Raw genomic sequence first — 21163 nt, 5'->3', positions numbered from 1 at the left:
GTTGTGGCAAGCAGGGTCTACTCTCTAGTTGCGCTGCTCGGGCTTCTCATTGCGGTGGTGTCTCTTGTTGCAGAGCATGGGCACTAGGCATGCAGGCTCAGTAGTTGGGGCACACAGACTTAGTTGCCCCAGGCATGTGGGATCTTCCCAGACCAGGGATCGAACTCGTGTCCCTTACACTGGCAGGTGAATTCTTAACCACTGGATCACCAAGGAAGTCCTGGTTATACTTCTTGATTTCTGAATCATTTTGAACTATCAGCTATATAAAATGTTAAATGTATGGATTTTGAAACTAAAACATCTTAAAAGATGCTTTGGTTCAGTAGAGTTACAGAACCACGTGAACTTTACAGCATTACCTCCCCGCCACACATACACACACACACACACACACACACACACACACACACACACACAGAGTTTTCTTTGCCATGTAGGACCAAGATGTCAGCATGGGAAGGAGACTCGCCCCTCTGGCCCCTGGGTTGGATTTTGCAGCCTAAACACTATCCTTTAATAGAAGCTCCAATTCCAGCTCCCTGGGGAAAATTTAAGGACTGTTTTTCCAGAAGCTACCAAGGCTTTGAGCCTGCAGCAGGGCACCTGCTGGCAGCTGAGATCCCCCTGGGACGTGAGTACCTGAGCTTTCGGCTAACCACCAAACCCCAACCATGTGGGAAAGTTTGAGTTCAAATAACCAGGCAGTCCTGTCCTGCACCACTGAATCCAACTCAAGCAGCACTGAGATTCAGCTGGGATGGATCTATGCTAGTGTCAGTATTAGACCTGGAATCCATTCTGATCGCGTGGTGCCTGTGGTCTACCATTTAAGTATTTTCGCTATCACCTCTGTCCTCAGATGCTTCTCATCTCACTCCAATCCACCCTACTGCCTCCTCCCCACTACCCTGGGCTTCCTCCCCTTATTCTTCCTGTTGCTGCCAATCACCTTCTGGTATCAGATCAGACCCAGCAAGGAACAGATGATACACTCAAATGGGGTCATTTGAGAAGAGTTTAATAAGGGGTTATTTATGAAAGTGTGGGCAGAGTATAGAGAATTAATTCACTATGGATAAGGCAGTACCCTGGGGCAAGAGGAGCGACTGACAGCGGAGACGGCTGGCTGGAGAGGGCCCTGGCAGGAGCTAAGGCTTGTGGTTAATTAGAGAAAGCAGCCAGCTCACTGTGACTCATCAGGGAGAGAGCCTGGGAAACTAAAACCCCCAACCTCACTCTCCTTCCTTCCATGACATTTTCCAAACCCAACGGAGGATACAGGAACCTACTGATTCTATCCACAGAGGTCAGCTTCCCGGCACAGAGCATGGTGGGGAAGGGTGGAGAGTGGATCTGGAGGGCCGTATATCTAGAACCCCTCCCATTACATTTTAGAAAAGCTTTATCACAGAAAACTTTCCAACATTAAAAAAAAGGAGAGAGAATACCATGATGCACCCCACGTACCCATCATCCCATCAACAGTGATTAACTTAGAGCCAATCTCATATCCTCTATATCCCCACTCACTCTGTCCCCTTATTTTGCAGCAAATGCCAGACATCATATCATTTCATCTGTCAATCATTCATATCATCTCTAACAGATAAGGATTCTTTTTCAACCATAAAACCATTAGCAAAGATGAATAAGATAATTTATATATAATATGATAAATGTATATTTACATAATAAATATAATAAGGTAATTAATACCATTGGATATCCACTGTCAAAATTTCAGTTGTCCAATAAATATTGGACGTGGCTTTTGAAAAAACAATTTGTTTGCTTAAATCAAGATCCAGATGAGGGCTAATACTTGAAAATGGTTGATATGACTTCTAAATCTCTTTTCAATCTATCACTTCCCCCTCCATCACTTTTCTTTTTCTTGCAATTTATTTGTTGAAGAAAATAAGACATTTGTCCTCTAGCATTTCCCACAGTCTAGATTTCGGTGATTATGTTCCCATGGTCTAATTTAGGATGTTCTTTCTTTTGGGCTTCCTGTAAGACTGTAGTTGGCCCTAGAGGCTTAATCGGATTCAGGTCCGATTTTTATTACTACTTCATAGATGGTAATGTATTCTTCCTTCAGGAAGCACAAAAAGTCTGGTTGGCAATTTTTGTGATGTTAGTAGCTATGGTGATTATACCCAGATCCATTAATTTAATAGAGATGATAAAATGATGATATTCAAATATATTCCCTTTCTTATATTGGTTTTGGGGTTTTTTTCAATTCATAATTTCTCATGGAACTCCTTCATGCCACCTGGTATGGCCCTAATGCTTCTTTTTTTAATGACTGCATCATTTTTGTGGTCTGGATATAATATCATTTATTCAGCCATCATCCTATTGACAGGCTTTTTCTTGGTGCCCAGTTTTTTTGCAACTATGAGCGATGCTGCAATAAAACATCTTTTTACATATGTCCTTACTAGTACTTTCATTCCTATAGAATAGATTCCCAGGAGCGGGGATGCTGGGGAAATGAATTCTTTTAATAGTAACAGATGTTACCAGATTACTTTCTAAATTAACTGTAATAGTTCAATGTCCACCAGCAATGTGCAAGAGTACTCTTTCATCCATATCCCCATGAGCTATAGCTGTTTATCTTTTTTTGCCAGATCATGCATATAAAATGATGTCTCATTGCTTCTGTCTCTGGAGTCAGACTGCTGGGTTTAAATTCTGACTCAAATTCTGACTAGATGTGTACCTTGGTCAAAAGAACCTCTTGGGATCTGTTTCCTTATCTGTAGAATGGGGTGATAATAATATCTGTCTTAGCATGTTACAACATGCTAGGATTAAGTGAGCTAAAAGATATAAAGTACTTAGGACAGTATCTGGCTCATTGCAAATGCTGATCATTATTTTTCTGTCTAGTTGAACTTCCTCTCTTTTCCAGCCTAGAGCTTCATGGCTGTTGTTGTTTAGTTGCTAAGTTGTGTCTGACTCCTTTATGACCTCACGGACTATAGCCCACCAGGCTCCTCTGTCCATGGGATTCTCCGGGCAAGAATACTGGAGTGGGTTGCTATTTCCTTCTTCAGGGGATCTTCCAGACTCAGGGACTGAATCTGCATCTCCTGCATTGGCAGGTGGATTCTTTACCACTGAGCCACCAGGGAAGTCCGAGCTTCATGGCATATCACATCTATTCCTCTATCGCCAGCACCTCAGCCTCCTGAGTCACCTGTTCTTTTACACTCCCACCGTTGCCAAGTCCACTCTCCTCACCTCTTACCTAGGCTCCTGATGCAGTGATGCAAACAATGCCACTAAGAATTTAGGCTCTCGGGAGCTCCCTAGTGGCTCAATGATAAAGAATCTGCCTGCTAAGGCAGGAGATACAGGTTCGATCCCTGATCTGGGAGGATCCCACATGCCTCAGAGCAACTAAGTCCGTGCACCACAACTATTGAGCCTGTGCTCTAGAACCCAGGAGTCACAACTACTGAGCCCACATGTCACCAATTTCTGAAGCTGGCGCACCCTAGAGCCCATGCTCCACAACGAGAAAGGCCACCGCAATAAGAAAACCCCTGCATCGCAACTAGAGTAGCCTCTGCTAGCTGCAACTAGAGGAAAGCCCACACAGCAATGAAGACCCAGAACAGCCAAAAAATAAAGAAATAAAATTCTTAAAAAAACAGTAACAACAAAAAAAGAATTTATGCTCTCTTTTCTCAGACGGGTCCTGACCACTAACTAGAAATTGATGTGTCTCTGAGTCCATCCTTCTCACCTCCCGAAAGCAGGTAGTCTAAACTGACATTTTCTGATTCTCTACCTGACTAACTTTTTAGCGATGATCTTGAATCCCTTACCTATAACCATGTAGAAGTAGATTCAGCAGACTAACCTGTTCAACACACATTTCGGTATGTAGAGTCTGAAAAGATAAAAGGTTCCTTTGTAGGCGGGGTTTTAGATGTGATTTGGGTGATGCCAATTAGAGGCACTCATGCATCAGATGGTGGCATGTCTCACAGTGAAATATAATTTTTCAAACTTCTTTGAAATACAGTATTTTGACTGTACAAACCTAGTGGAATATACACCAAGGACAAAGCACTCCAAAAAAATCTTAAATTGCTTTCAGCAGTCTTAGTAACGTTGTTATTGCTATTTTCACACACACACACACAAATAAGGCTAATTAATAATTATGTTAATGTTGCTAGGAATCAGGATTTTCCGTAAAAGATAAAAGAGAGATGCTAGTATAAAATAAAATATATTAAATATAAGCTCTTTAATCATAAATTCAAATTGGAAATAAATATCAGTATAAACTCACGATTTAGTGGGGTTTTTTAGTTTTCTTTTTTAAGTTGCATCTCTTATCTTTTACTGAAAAGGCATAGATGCAATGGTGACTAAATAGTGATAAGCACACTAGTACCAAAATGGTGACCTCTAAATACCATTTTCCCTTAAAGGACACAGGGCTCCTTAGAGAAATGGCTAGTTCCACTCAAAAGTAGGAAGTGTACAAAATAAGCAAAGAAGCTATCAATGACTACTGGCGTTGTGTCAAAAGAATACACACTGGTGCACCCACTGGTTTAAAGGTGCACCCGCTGGTTTAAGATGGGATCATTTGAGCATCAAAATGAATAAGTATTGCAATGGATAAACGGCAATTTTTTAAATTTATGAGATCACAATGATACTTTAAAAATGAAACAAAAACCCAGAAAGCTCACTTGTCATCCTTGGAGGTTGCTAGAGCACCAATTCATTCTTCTGAAAATCGGTTTTCAAAAAAAGAGAAAAAAAACAAACATTTATCCTGTCTTTCCTGTATATGAACTGAATTTCTTTCTTTCTTCCTTTTTTTTCGGGGTGGGGGTGGCACTTGGGCATATGCAGGATTCTAAAGAGTTCCCCTACCAGGGATGGAACCTTCACCCCCTACAGTGGAAACACGGAGTCTCAACCACTAAACCACCTGCGAAGTCCCTGAATTGAATTTCTAGGTAACCAAACAGTTGACAAAAAATGTTTTTCTTTTTAGAAGAATTTTAACTAGTATGCAGAATAATGATAAAATAAGAGTATCATTATTTTTTCATGTCATAATAAAATAGTGGATCTTAGCAATGATCATCAAAGGCTGCTAAAACTATCTGGGGAAAAGGTTGGTAGGAAACTTCACAATGGATGAATCAGGTTGACACCACCCAATCCCACTAATCAAATCCCAAAGAAGGGCAATGCCAAAGAGTGCTCAAACTACCTCATAATTGCACTCATCTTACACACTAGCAAAGTAATGCTCAAAATTCTCCAAGCCAGGCTTCAAAAGTAAGTGAACCATGAACTTCCAGATGTTCAAGCTGGATTTAGTAAAGGCAGAGGAACCGGAGATCAAATTGCCAACATCCGTTGGATCATCAAAAAAGCAAGAGTTCCAGAAAAACATCTATCTGCTTTATTGACTATGCCAAAGCCTTTGACTGTGTGGATCACAACAAACTGTAGGAATATCAGACCACCTGACCTGCCTCCTGAGAAATCTGTATGCAGGTCAAGAAGCAACAGTTAGAACTGGACGTGGGAATGTATGGCAAAAACCACTACAATACTGTAAAGTAATTAGCCTCCAATTAAAATAAATAATTAAATTAGAAAAAAAACTGGACAGGAACAACAGACTGGTTCCAAATTGGGAAAGGAGTAAGTCAAGGCTGTATATTGTCACCCTGTTTATTTAACTTGTATGTAGAGTACATCATGAGAAATGCTGGACTAGGTGAAGCACAAGCTGGACTCAAGATTGCCGGGAGAAATATCAACAACCTCAGAAATGCAGACGACACAACCCTTATGGCAGAAAGTGAAGAGCCTCTTGATGAAAGTGAAAGATGAGAGTGAAAAAGTTGGCTTAAAACTCAACATTCAGAAAACTAAGATCATGGCATCCGGTCCCATCACTTTATGGCAAATAGATAGGGAAACCATGGAAACAGTGACAGACTTTATTTTTGGGGGTCCAAAATCGCCACAGATGGTGACTGCAGCCGTGAAATTAAAAGACACTTGCTCCTTGGAAGAAAAGTTATGACTAACCTAGACAGCATATTAAAAAGCAGAGACATTACTTTGCCAACAAAGGTCTGTCTAGTCAAGGCTATGGTTTTTCCAGTAGTCATGTATGGATGTCATGAATGTATGTCAGTCATGTATGTATGGCAACCCATACCAGTATTCTTGCCTGGAATATCCCATGGACCAAGGAACCTGGCAGGGGTCACAAAGAGTCGGACACAACTGAAGTGACTTCACTTCACTTCACTTCATGTATGGATGTGAGAGTTGGACTATAAAGAAAGCTGAGCGCCAAAGAACTGATGCTTTCGAACTGTGGTGTTGGAGAAGACTCTTGAGAGTCCCTTGGACTGCAAGGAGATCCAACCAGTCCATCCTAAAGGAGATCAGTCCTGGGTGTTCATTGGAAGGACTGATGCTGAAGCTGAAACTCCAATACTTTGGCCACCTGATGCAAAGAACTGACTCACTGGAAAAGACCCTGAAGCTGGGAAAGATTGAAGGCGGGAGGAGAAGGGGATGACAGAGGATGAGATGGTTGCATGGCATCACCGACTCCATGGACATGAGTTTGAGTAAGCTCCAGGAGTTGGTGATGGACAGGGAAGCCTGGCGTGCTGTAGTCCATGGGGTCACAAAGAGTCGGACACGACTGAGTGACTGAACTATAAGAGAGACAACACACACTATCTACCTCTTGATGTGATGTGATGGAAAGTGCACAGCATCACCCATTAAATTTTTTGCCTATTAAAAAAATGCCTTAATCTAATCAAACTTCTATGTCTAATTACCAATTATTAGGAAACTCAGGGAACAGAGACTGAGTTGCATGACACCCCACAGAAGCAATCAACCCAATCCAAAATATAATACATACTACAGGATAAATGATCCTAGTTTCTCCAGTAAATCAATGATATGGAGGAAAAGGGAGAAGGGCTAATATAGAATAAAAGAAACTTAAGAGCTATAATAACCAAATACAATATGTGAAACCTGCTTGAATCCTGATGAAACTAACTGAAAATTATCTTTGTGAGAACTGGGGACTTTGAATATAGCCTGGGATTAGATGATACTGAGGAATTACTGTTCACTTTCTAAGGTATAATAGTGGCATGGTAGTTATATTTTCAGTGTCCTTGTTAGGTGGAGATGTTTACTGAAGTGTATGGATGAAGTTACATATATATATTATAATATTATATATTACATAATATATAATATTGTATATATTATATATATAATTTTTAAGTTTTCCATAATAAAAATGTTTTTAAAATAAATGTTCCTTAAAGACAAAAAAAGACTAAGAAATTGTCACAGACTGTAAGAGACTAAGGCGACATAATGACTAAACGCACAATGGTGTCCTGGATCAGATTTTGAAAGAGAAAGGGGGAAATCCAAATAATGTCTGTAGTTTAATTAAAAGTATTGTACCAATGTTAATTTCTTAGCTTTGATAAATGTACCAATTAAGGCTGTCTTAATAACAACAATAACAACAACAAGGATGTCTTAGTCCATCCAGGCTGCTATAACAAAATACCACAGACTGGCTAGTTTATGTCTCGCAGTCCTAGAGGCTGGAAACCCAAGATCAAGGTGCCATCATGGTCAGGTGAGGGCCCTCTTCCAGGTTTATACTAGCTGTCTTCTCACTGTGTCTTAACATGGCAGAAAGAGGTAGGAAACTTTCTGAAGCTTCATTTACACAGCACTAATCCCACTCATGAGAGTTCCACTGTCATGACGTAAGCACCTCTTAAAGTCCCCACCTCCAAATCCCCTTTGGGGATTAGGATTTCAACGTTTGAATTTTGAGGGGGCACAGACATTCATACCATAGCAATGATTATGTAAAATGTTAACATTAAACAAAACTGGGTGAAGACTATACAGGAATACTCTGTACTGTCTTTGCAACTCTACCATAAATCTAAAATTGTTTTAAAACAACATGTTAAAAATAAATGTTCTTTAATTTCTACAGATAACAACTTTCTTAAAGTGAACTTATACCTTCAGAGAAAAAATGCTTATGTCTCTATTATTGGACTTAAATAATTCTCAAAAGATAAGGAAACTGGCATACTTACACTACCTCCATGTGTTTTCCCTCTAGGACCTTCAGAATTTGGTAGGCTATATTATGATTTCTATTTATAGCACCATAGTATATATAATATTCATATGATATTCTCTTTCTATAGTTGCTTTAGACTTTAATGGACCCATTGATCACTACTAGTCATTTTAACTATTATAGCTGTTGGCTGAAATGTATCAGGCAGTCATGTCTTCAAGAAAGGCTGGACTTCCCAGGTGGTCCAGTTGTTGAGACTCCACCTGCCAATGCAGGGGACACAGGTTCGATCCCTGGTCCAGCAAGATTCCTCATGCCATGGAGCAACTGAGTCCGAGTGCCACAACTACTGAGCCCACACGTCTAGAGCCCATGCTCTGCAACAAAAGAAGCCACTGCAAGGAGAAGCCTGTGCACTGCAACAAAGAGCAGACCCCACTCGCCACACCTAGAGAAATCCCACATGCAGCAATGATGACCCAGCACAGCCAAAAATAAATAAATAAAATTAAAAAAAAATAAAGAAAGTCTCTTGGGAACTATAAAGACATCTGTTTGTGCCATTATACCTGGATGGCAGTCTGACTTGGCACATATTCTCTTTCCCTGAGGACTTGGTAGACATTAACTCCTCCGTCTTCAAATGTTGGAAGCTACTATAGAGAAACTGGAAGCCAAATGATGTTTTTTTACCCCCATTCACAGTGATTTGATTTATTTGCAGGGATTCTCATAGGATTATTTCTTTATCTCTCCAGTCCCTTAACTTTGTCAGGATATGTGTTTAACTTAGTTGTGCTATATCAATTTTACCTGGTACGGTTCTGTTCTTTCAAGCTAAAATTCAAGTCTTATTTCTGGAAGCAATTGAATTATTTGTTTGAACATTTCTGTTGATGTTGCTGTTCCATTTAATCTATTCTCTTATTCAGAAACACCAATCATACATGTGGTAGATCTTTGTTCTCTATATATGTCATTTTCTCTTTAATCCTTTTATACTTTTAAAAACTATTTGTTATATTCTCACTCATTGTGTTCACCCTCCCAAGTATTTCTTCCTTGCCTGTGGCTTTTTTTCCCAGCAAGATCTCTGCTTCTTTTTCCTAATATGACCTTCATTTCTCCTTTATTTTTATGTCTTCTTCATTTCTTTCTTGAACTCTGTCAGTTCATTTTTCATATCTTTATATCATTTCTTTCTTAAGTTATTTTATCTCTGTTTAAGCTCCTAATTCACAGATTTAGCTTTTATTAAGTTTTTGCATTCCTGTATGAGTCTTTGGTCATGATTTTTAATTTTTTTCCATGGAAAAATATTTCTGGCGTGTGCTCTTTGGCCTTCTTTTGGCCATGAGCCTTTATTCTTGAAGATATTTTTGAATAGTTCCTATATGCTGTTGTTGTTCAGTCATATTTAACTCCTTGGGACCCTATGGAGTGCAGCACGCCAGGCTTCCCTGTCCCCTTCACTATCTCCCAAGTTCCTATATAGACTCCTTTTATTACTAATATTTCAATGATAACTGATTTTCCTAGACCAGCTCCTTGTGGAAGACAGAAAGGACAAGGTTGAGCTCTGAGCAGCAAAACATTTCTCAAGTTCAGAATATGGAGCACCTCAAGGTATAAGAAAATCTAAGTAAAAAACCACAGGATGAGCTTCATAGCAGAATGATGATGACAGAGGGAACAGCTGCTAAATTTAAATGTATACCAAGAGAAATTGTTCGATCTGAAAAACCAATAGAACAAAGATTGAAAAAGATTAATGGGAGCCCCAGAGAACTGTAGGACAATAGCAAAAGGGTTAACATTCATATCATCTGAGCTCTAAAAGGAGAGGAAAAAAAGTGTGGTGCTGAAAAAAATAATTAAAGAAATAGTGACAGAAGACTTCACCAATTTGGTGAAAGACCTAAACCTCCAGATTCAAAAAGCTTGATGAATCCCCAAAACAAAAGCAAAAACAATTCCATACCCAGATACATCATAATCAAACTGCTAAAAACTAAAGGCAAAGAAAGAAATCTTGGAAGCAGAGTAAAACAAGGTATTCTTATAGGGGAACAAATATTCGAATGAATGCAGTTTTCTTATCAGAAACCATGGAGAAAAGTGGCACATTTTTTTGTGTGTTGAAAGAAAAGTCAGTACGGGGTTTTATATCCAGTGAAAATATCCTTTAGTAGTCAAAGTCATTGCCAGCATAATTGCCCTAAAATAATTGCTAAAAGAAGTTCATCAGACAAAAGGGAAATAATAACAGAAGGAGTGAAGGAAGGACAATAGTAAATATCTGAGTAAATAAAATAGACCAATCTTTTTCTCTCAAATTATTTAAAATATATATGATGATTGAAAGCAAAAAATTATATCATTGTTTGATGGAATTTTCATCATATGTAGATAAAGTATATAAGACAACTGACATTAAAGGAGGTGCATAAAGGGACCTATATGGTGGTAGGTTTCCTACATTCTACTTGAACTGGTAAAACATAAACTCAAAGTAGACTGTGAAAAGTTAAGTATGCATATTTTAATCCCAAGAACACTTCCACACACAAACTATAAAAAGAGATAGTAAAAAAAAAATGGATAAATTGAAATGAAAATGTTCAAATAATACAAAAGAAGTTAGGAAATAGAAACAGAAGAACAAAAACCAGAATTAACAAACAGATAATAAATAACAGTAAATCTAAGTGCAAACATATCAATAACTGCATTAAATGTAAATGGTCTGCACACACCAATAAAAAGACAAAGTTTCAAAATACATTAAACAAGAACTGAGAGAACTAAAGGGGGAATCAACAATTATATTTGGAAACTTCAACACTCTGTTCTCAGTAATCAACAGAATTAGTAGAAAATCCAACAAGAATACAGAGCTGAATAACACCATCAGTCAACTGGATCTGATAGATACTTATATAACAACCCCCTAAACAAGACCTGAATATACTCTTTTCAAGTGTACATGAAACATTAATCTAGATAGACCATATCCTGGGTCATAAAACAAACCTCAATACATTTGAAAGAACTGAAACCATGGGGTATGTTCTCTGACTATACTGGAATCAAACTACAAATCAGTAACAGAAAAATAACAGAAAAGTCTCCAACAGGAATTTACGCAACACTTTCCTAAATAACTCATGGATCTCAAAATAAGAAAATATTTTGAACTGAAGAAAAACAAAGCAACATTTCAAAATTAGTGGGATGCACCTGAAGAAGTACTTAGATGGATATTTATAGCATCAAATGTTGATACTGGAAAAGAAGAAAGATCTCAAATCAGTAATCTAATCTTCAATGCTAGGAAAAAAAAAACTAGAAAAAGAACAAAAGGAACTCAAAACAAGCAGAAGGAAGGTAATAAAGATGAGAGTAGAGAAATCAATGAAACTGAAAACAGAAAATCAAAAGAGAACAAAACCAATGAAACAGAAAGCTGGTCCTTTGAAAAGATCAGTAAAATTGATCTGACAAGACTGAAAAGGAGAAAGAGAGAAGATACAAATTACCAATATCCAGAATGAAAGCAAGAATATCACTATAGACATTGTAGACATTAAAAGAAAAATAAGGGAATGTTATGAATAGTTCTACGAACAAAAATTTGACAAGTTAAATGGACCAATTCCTCAAAAAGCAAAATCTACCAAAAGCACTCAAGATGAAATGGATAACCTGAATGGTCCAATAAGTACAAAAGAAACTGAATTCATGCTTAAACACCTTTAAAAAAGAAAAGCTCCAGGTCCAGATAGTTTTACTAGCAAATTCTACCAGACATTTAAAAAATAAACAAAATAAACACCACTTCTAAACAATCTCTTTCAGAAAATAAAAGGGAACACTTCCCAATTCATTTTATGAGGGCAGCATTACTGTGATACCAACACCAGATAAAAACATTACAAGGAAAGAAAACAACATATGAATATATATCCCTTAAGGCAGCAAACACAAACAATACCAAAAAATTAGTAAATCAAATCTAGGAATACATAAAAAGAATAATACCCTGTCACCAAGTGGAGTTTATCACAAGAATGCAAGGCTCATCTAATATACAAAAATCAGTGTAATCCATCATATCAACAGGCTAGTCAAGAAAAATCACATGATCATATCAAATGATGCAGAAAAGGTATTTGACAAAAGTCAACATCCATTGATGAAAAAAAAACAAAAAGTCTCAGCAAACTAAGAAAAGAAACTTTCTCAGCCTGATAAAAGACATCTACAAAAAATATCTACACAGCAACATCAGTGTTAATGATGAAAGGTTAAACACTTTCCTTCTAAGACTGCGAACAAGAAGAGGAAATACACTCTGACCACTCCTATTCAGTTTCATACTAGAAGTCCTAGCCAGTACAGTAAGGTAAGAAATAGAAATTAAAGGTATACATATTGAAAAGGAAGAAACACAACTGATCTGCTTTACAGGCAACATGATTGTGTATGGAGAAAATCCCAAGGAAGTCCACAAAATTATTTTCTAGAACTAATAAAGGAGTTTAGCAAGGTCACTGGATACAAGGTCAACACACAATATTTTGTTATATTAACAATCTGGCAATCATTTTTCTATACATTAGTAATTTGGAAACCAAAAATAATTTTTTGGCTGAGTCACATGGCATGCGGGATCTTTTTTCCCTAACCAGGGATTGAACCTGCGGCCCCTGCAGTGGTAGCACAGAGTCTTAACCACTGGAGCACCAGAGAAGTCCCTCCAAAGTATTTTTAAAATACCATTTACATAGCTCCAAAAATGAAATATCAAGATATAAATCTAACAAATCATGTATAGGATCTACATGTGTGTGTGTGTGCTCAGTCATATCTAACTCTTTGTGACCCCATGGACTATAGCCAGCCAGGCTTCTCTGTCCATGGAATTTTCCAGGCAAGAATGCTGGAGTGGGTTGCCATTTCCTACTCCACAGGATCTTCCCAACCCAGGAATCAAACCCAGGTCTTCTGTGTCTCCTGCATTGGCAGGTGGATTCTTTACCAATGCGCAACCTGGAAAGCTGATAGGATCTATATACTAAAACTATAAAAAGCTGATGGAAGAAATCAAAGATGTAAATAAACGGAGTGACATACTGTCTTCATGAATTGGAGGACTCAACAGAGAAAAGATGACAATTCCCCGAAACTGATCTGTGAATGTAACACAGTTTCAATCACATACCTAGCATAACTTTTTTAGATATAAACAAGCTGATTCTAAAATTTATATGGAAAAACAAAGGACCTAGAAGAGCTAAAATGATTTTAAGAAAGAAGAATTAAGTTGGAGGAAACACACTGCTGATTTTGACTTACTATATAGCTACAGTAATCAAAATGATGTGGTGTTTTTCAGGAGGATAGACACAGATTAAGAGACACATAGATCAATAGAACAGAATAGAGAACTGAGAAATGGCTCTTCCCTGGTGGCTCAGATGGTAAAGAATCTGCCTACAATGTAGAAAACTGAGGTTTGATCTCTGGATTGGGAAGATCCCCTGGGGAAGGAAATGACAACCCACTCCAGTATTCTTACCTGGAGAATTCCATGAACAGAGGACCTTGGTGGGCTACAGTCCATGGGGTCGCAAAGAGCCAGACATGACTGAGCGACTAACGCTTTCACACTTTCACAGTAATCAAAATTATATGATATTTTGCAGGAGGATAGACACATTGATTACTAGAATAGAATAGAGAACCAAGAAATAGACCTACATAAACATGTACAGCTGATTCTCAACAAAGGTGCAAAAGCAATCCAACGGAGAAAAACTGCCTTTTCAACATGGGGTTGGAACAACTGTACATCCTTGGGGGGAAAAAATCTCAGCCTAAACATCTTTGGGAGAAAATAATCTCAGCCTAAACAATCCTAAAGGAAATCAACTCTGTATATTCATTGCAAGGACTGATGCTGAAGCTCCAATACTTTGGCCACCTGATGCGAAGAGCTGACTCATTTGAAAAGACCCTGATGCTGGGAAAGATTGAAGGCAAGAGGAAAAGGGGACGGCAGAAGATGAGATGGTTGGATGGCATCACCAACTCAATGAACATGAATTTGGGTAAATTCCAGAAGTTTGTGATGGACAGGGAGGCCTGGCGTGCTGCAGCCCATGGGGTTACAAAGAGTCAGACACGACTGAGTGACTGAACTGAACTGAAACAATACAAAACAAAATAAACACTGACAATACGAAATGCTGCCAAGGATGTAGAGCAACTGGAACTGTCATACACTGCTAATCAGAAGGCAAAATGGTAGTCACTCTGGAAAGCCATGCAGAAGTTTCTTATAAATGTGGTAAGGATGACACTTAGCATGTGTCCCAACAACCCCACTTCTAGGCATTTGTCCTAGAACAGAGGTCATCACACTAAGACAAGCAGTTCACATCAAGCCAAGGATCTGCTTTTGCATGGCCTATAGGTGAAAAACATTTTTTACGATTTTAAAGAGTTTTTTTTAAAAAACAAAAAAGGATATGTTACAGAAACTATATGTGGCCCCTAAAGCCTAAGGTATTTACTATCTGGCCCTTTAGAGAAGATGTGTGCCAACCTTTGCCCTACATAAACAAAAGCTATGTTCACACAAAAACTTGCACATTAACTTTTATATTCCCTCTATTCCCTTTGCCCCAAACTGGAAACCACCCAAATGTCCTTCCATTGGTGAATGGATTAACAAACTATAGGTGGTACATCAATAATAATGAAATTCTACTCAGCAATAAAAAGGAATAAACTATTATTACACAGAACAACCTAGATGAATCTCAAAGGTATTATGCTAAGTTAAAGAAGTCAGTCTCTAAAGGTCATATACTATATGATTCCACTTATATGACATTCTCAAAAAAAATTATAGAGACAGAAAGCAGATCAATGGTGTTCGGGATGTGAGGATTTGACTATAAAGGGGCAGAATGAGAAAGTTTTGGGGGGTAACAGAACTGTTAAGTATCCTAATTGTGGTGGCGGTTACATAAATCTATATATGGTTTAAAATTCGTAGCATTGTACACCAAAGTAAAAAACCCCTTTTACTGTATGATCATTTTAAAAGGGAAAAAAAGTAAAAAATTTAAAGTGGTTAAACATTTGCCAATGTGCAACTTATTTTTAAACTAGCTCATGAAAGAAAACAAAATTTTAAATTGAGCTAACAGCAGTAACAATCGACTTCCCAGGTGGCACTAGTGGTAAAGAACCTGCCTGCCATTACAGGAGACATAAGAGGCATGAGTTCGATCCCTGGGTTGGGAAGACCCCCTGGAGGAATGCATGGCAACCCACTCCAGTATTCTTGCCTGGAGAATCCCATGACAGAGGAGCCTGGTGGACTACAGTCCATATGGTCGCAAAGAGTCAGACACGACTAAGCGACTTAGCATGAACATAGGCACAACAGCAGTGACAATAGCAAAACAAAGGCAAGTATGCTGGTGCCATTCCAAGAAAAGTTTAGGTAGGTTATTAATCTCTGTCATGTTGTCAAGCATTACTATAGAGATTATAGTATAGAAAATTGCTTATGCCAACAAGGAGATGAAGTGGTAGGTGGTAAGTGTCATGGATCTAGGGCAGATGGAGGATCATTATACATGCACAAATATTGTTCTGCAACATCAATGCCTCTGGCATAGCATTACTAATTAGGACATTTAAGGCTTCATTGAGAATCTGGCACAGATTGGAACAGTGGGCTACAAGTCGTTCCCAGAAAGGACAAATAATATTTTCAACTTTCATAACCGATGCCTAAAATATCACTGCAGAACAATAACTGGTTCAGCATTCACAGGCAGGCACCATGGGAGTTGGGTTTCTCTGGCTGAGCCTCCCAAGCACAAGTCCTTCTGTCATTGGAGCCCTGTGGTAATGAACACTCTAACATTACCTCCAGATGGTGGCAGTGATGAACAATAACTCTAACCCCCATTCATCCCATTAAACAGTTCTTGTCAGGTTTTACAAACCAACACGATATTGTCTTTCTTTGCCATCTGAGGGCATATCTCTCTATCTAGTCTCTCAGAGTCCATTTTTCCAAGTTAGTTGAAATATGATTCCTTCTAGATGAGAGAACCAAGAAAAAGGAAACACTGATCATACATCTCGAAGTCTATCATATGCTCTTTCCAACATGTCTGAACCTCTACAAGTGCCAAGAGAAGAAAATAAACCTATTTTCTTTGATATTCACCTAACAGAAAGGGAGGGTGGGAAATGTAGTCTAGCAATGTTCCCAAGGAGAACTGGTAAACAGCCAGTCAGTCTTTGCCACAAGTAAATTGGTGGCAACAGAGGATGAATTGAAGAGAGACCACTTGGAACAACTTTCCCCAGAGGGTATTCACTGAGTGATCAATGTCAGCCAAGAGTGAAGACTGAGGCAGAGCCAGAAGACTGTGATCTCAGACTTGTTTATGAGTTGAGTCTTCCAGGAACAGATGTTAAGACAGAGTTAGGGATGAGGAGGTTTATTGGTAGGTAATGCTTGTGAAAGATAAAACGGGGAGAAAGCAGACTGGGCAGAGCCAGCTTCAGAATGCAAAAAAGACGTGACAGTCTTAGCCTATTGTATTACAAGGAGCTCCACAGAGAAGGTTGCTCATTACGGGAGTTTCACGCTAGACAGTCATGGCAAGGGCCTGATGCCCCCACCATCCTCAGACTCTGTGTGGGAGCTACCAAGGAAGAATGGCCTTGGCTCAAAAGCTGGGATATAATGATGTCAGCAAAATGGCAGAACAGGACCTTCCTTCCTCCCACGGAGACATCAACAGAACGTGGATGAGAAATCCCTTTATGACAAATCCAGAAACCAGTTAAAAGGTCCCTGTACACCAGGCAAGCATGAAACCAGCTATATTAAAGCCAGTAGGAAATTTTGTGACATCCTCTTACCATAGTCCATGGCATAGTGCCATAAGCTCATGAGCAAACTCCCAGCTCCTGGCTTCTCCAGAGGGAGGGAAAGAGAAGACTAGAATGCTTATCCAATGTTCTGACTTTTCAGAAGAGGCTACCCGAAGGACTGGCTTCTGTCTCGCCTGTCTCAGACCACTGACAGGACCCAGCATGCTTTAACTGCTTAGGGGGCCACTGCGAACAACAATAACAAAAAAAGACCTAGGTAGCATGCTGTTGCTCCTAAGGACAGCAGTCAGAGGCCTCTCCCTCCAGGGGCCTCTCCCTCAAGCAGAAAGGGAAGAGTAGAGCGTATGTCTAATGTTCTAGTTTTCCAGGGGGCTGCCCACGAGACTGGTTTCTGTCTCAGAGCATGGACGGAAGCTAGCATATTCCAAATGCTTCAGGGCTGCTAAAGCCCAGAGAGATCAGTGCATCCTGCTGCTGCTAAGGGGCGCCCACGGTACAGGGGACAGAGGCCAGTACATGTTGGCGGCCTCTCCCTTAGTAGGGAAAGAGTGGAGCAAGCATCCAACACCCTGGCTTGTGCAGCTGCCCAAGGGACTGGTTTCTGTCTAGCACAACTTGAGGTGCTGACAGGACCTGATATACTCTAGATGCCTGGGGGCCACCAAAAAGCATACAGCTATGGTGCCATGCTGCTGCTTCAAAGGATGCACAGTACGACAGACAGACGCCAGTCAGCGTAAGCAAGAGATTATGAGTCCCTGCAAGAAAAAAAAAGCCAAAAAAACAAGCAAATCTCTTTAATGAGAAATCTACATTGCACAAGTCCAGAGAAGAAACATTCACAGAAAAGTCTGAGAGGCCCCCCAGAATCTCGAGGCAAGTTGTTTGGTGAAGGTCTTCCCTTGTACAAGGCAGTCCTAAAGACAGAAAGATGGCTGGTTTTTTTTTTTTTGCAAATATCAACATATACCAACACAGTTATAAGCAACATTAAGAAACAGGGGGAAATGGCCCAATCAAAGGGACAAAATAAATCTGCAAAAGCTGACCATAAGGAAATGAAGGTATATGAATTACTTGACAAAGAATTCAAAATAACCACCATTAAAAATGCACGATGAGTTCAGAAAAATGATAGATGGACACAGCGAGCTCAACAAAAAGATAGAGAATAAGAGAACCAAATAGAATTTTGGAGATGAAGAATGCAATAAATGAACGGAAAAATTCACTAGAGGAGTTCAACATCAGACTTGGTCAGCAGAAAAAAAAAAAAAACCAGCAAACTCAACAGTTCATTTTGAAATTTTCCAATCAGAGAAACAAAATGAAAAACAATGAAGAAAGCTTAGGAGATTTATGGGATACCATTGCGTAGATCAACATAGGCATTCTGATAGTCCCAAAAGATTAAGAGAGAAAGAAGGAGAAAGCTTATTTAAAGAAATAACAGCTGAAAACCTTCCAAATCTGGGAAAGGAAAGGAAATAGCATCCAGATATAAGAACTCCACAAGCTATATGATAATCAAATTGTCAAAAGTGAAAGAGAATTTTGAAAGCAGCAAGAGAAAAGTGATTCATTACATTCAAAGGAACCCCTGTAAGACAATAAGTGGATTTTTTAGCAGAAACCATGCAGACCAGAAGGAATATATTCAAAGTACTGAAAAAAAGAAAAAAAGACTGCTAACCAAGAATACTCTAAGCGCAAAAACTGTCCACCAAAAATGGGAAGTAGACACTTTTCCAGATAAAGAAATGCTGAAAGAGTTAACCACCAGTAGGCCAGTCTTACAAGAAATGTTTAAAGTGAATCCTTCAAAATGAAATGAAAACACAGAAAACAGTAACACAAAAGCATATGAAAGTATAAAGCTCACAGTTAAGGATAAACATATAGATAGATACAGAATACTGTCATATTGCAACTATGATGCATGAATCACTTTTAATTGTGTTATGGAAGTTAAGATACAAAAGTATAAAAATAACTATAAAATGTTAATGGACACACAATATAAAAGATATAATTTATGACATAAATAACATAGAGGGGGGAAAAGTAGAAGTTTTTATGTGATTGAATTGTTATCAGCTTAAAATAGAATGCTACAACTATAAGACGTTTCATGTGAGTCCCATGGTAACCACAAAGAAAATGCCTATAGAAGACATATAAAAGATAATAAGGAATCAAAGCAAGTCACTACAAAAAAATAAATAAATAAAATCAATGAAACTCAAAGGAAGACAGTAAGAAAAGGACAGAGGGACAAAATACCTACAAGACAAAACAGCAAACAATGATCAAAATGGTAGCAGTGAGTCCTTCCCTATCAATAATTACTTAAAATGTAAATGGATTAAAATTTCCCAATCAAAAGACATGGAATGGCTGAATGAATAAAATAAAAGATTCAACTACATGCTGTCTTCAGACTCACTTTCAGTTAAGGATACATATAGGCTGAAAACAAAAGGACAGAAAAAATATTCCATGCAAATGGTAACCAAAAAAGAGCAGAAGTGGTTACACTTATAACAGACAAAATAGACTTTAAGTCAAAAACTGGCACAAGAGAAAAAAAAGGGCATTACACAATAATAAAAGGGTCAATTTACCAGGAAGATATAACAATTATAAACATATATGCACCAAATTAGAACACCTAATTATATGAAACAAACATTGACAGAACTGAAGGGACAAATTAACGGCAACATGACAATAGTAGACTTCAATGCTCACTTGAACAACACTATACTCCAAATGGATTTAAGAGACATTTAAGAATATTCCACCCAACAGCAGCAGAACATTCTCCAGGATAGATTGCATGTTAGTTCAACAAAACAAGTCTCAACACATTTTAAGGAGATTGAAATCATACCAAGTATCCTTCCTGACCACAATGGAATGAAGCTATAAATAAAAAGCAGAAGGAAAACTGAAAATTCACAAACATGTGGAAATTAAACAACATATTCCTGAACAATTAATGGATCAAAGAAATCCAAAATATCTTGAAAAAGATGATAACTGAAGTACAACATACCAGCACTTATGGGCTACAGAAAAAACAGTACTAAGAAGGAATGTTACAGTGATAAACACCTATGTTAAAAAAAAGAACAAAGATTTCAAATAAGCAACCTAACTCTACACCAGACCTCCAGATTTGTTCTTATTTCTCCATATTGCTTTGGCTATTTGGGGTCCTTTGTGGTTCCATATAAATGTTAGGATTGTCTCAATTCTATTTCTGTTAAAAAAACAAACAAACACCATTGGAATTTTGATAGGGATTGCATTGACTCTATAGATGGTTTTGAGGAGCATGGACATTCTAACTATATTATTCTTCCAATTCATTAACTCAGGATATCTTTCCATTTATTTGTGTCTTCTTCCATTTCTTTCATCAGAGTTTTGTGGTTTTCAGACTATAGACTTTCAATTCCTTGATTAAGTTTATTCTTATGTATTTTGTTATTTTTGATGCTATTGTAAATGAGATATTTTTCTTAATTTCTTTTTCAGATACTTCATTTTTACTGTACAGACATGCAACTGATATTTGTATATTGATTTTGTATCCTACAACTTTATAGAATTTGTTTATTAGTTGTAACTGGGTTTTTGAATCTTTATGGTTTTCTACATAGAAAATCATGTCATCTACAAATAGAAATAATTTTATTTCATGATGTATGGAAGTCAAATCATTATGCTGTATGCTTTAAACTTATATAGTGCTATATATCACTTATATGTCAATAAAATTAGAAAAAAAAGAAAAAATACTACATAGTACAAAAGTGATTTAAAACAAATAGTTGCTGAGGATGTGGAGTAATTAAAACACTTGTGCACTGTTGGTATTAATAAGAACACAAAATGGAGGGAAAAAAGAATGCAAAATGGTATAGCCACTATGGAAAATACTGTGATAGTTCCTCAAAGAGTTAATAAAAGGATTATATATGATCTCAGTTCAGTTCAGTCGCTCAGTCATGTCCTACTCTTATCTAGCAATCCTATTTCTAGGTATTTACCCAA

The sequence above is a fragment of the Dama dama genome, chromosome X, assembly GCF_033118175.1.
Source record: "Dama dama isolate Ldn47 chromosome X, ASM3311817v1, whole genome shotgun sequence".
Classification (NCBI taxonomy): Eukaryota; Metazoa; Chordata; class Mammalia; order Artiodactyla; family Cervidae; genus Dama; species Dama dama.
Note: the sequence above shows the minus strand (reverse complement) of the source record.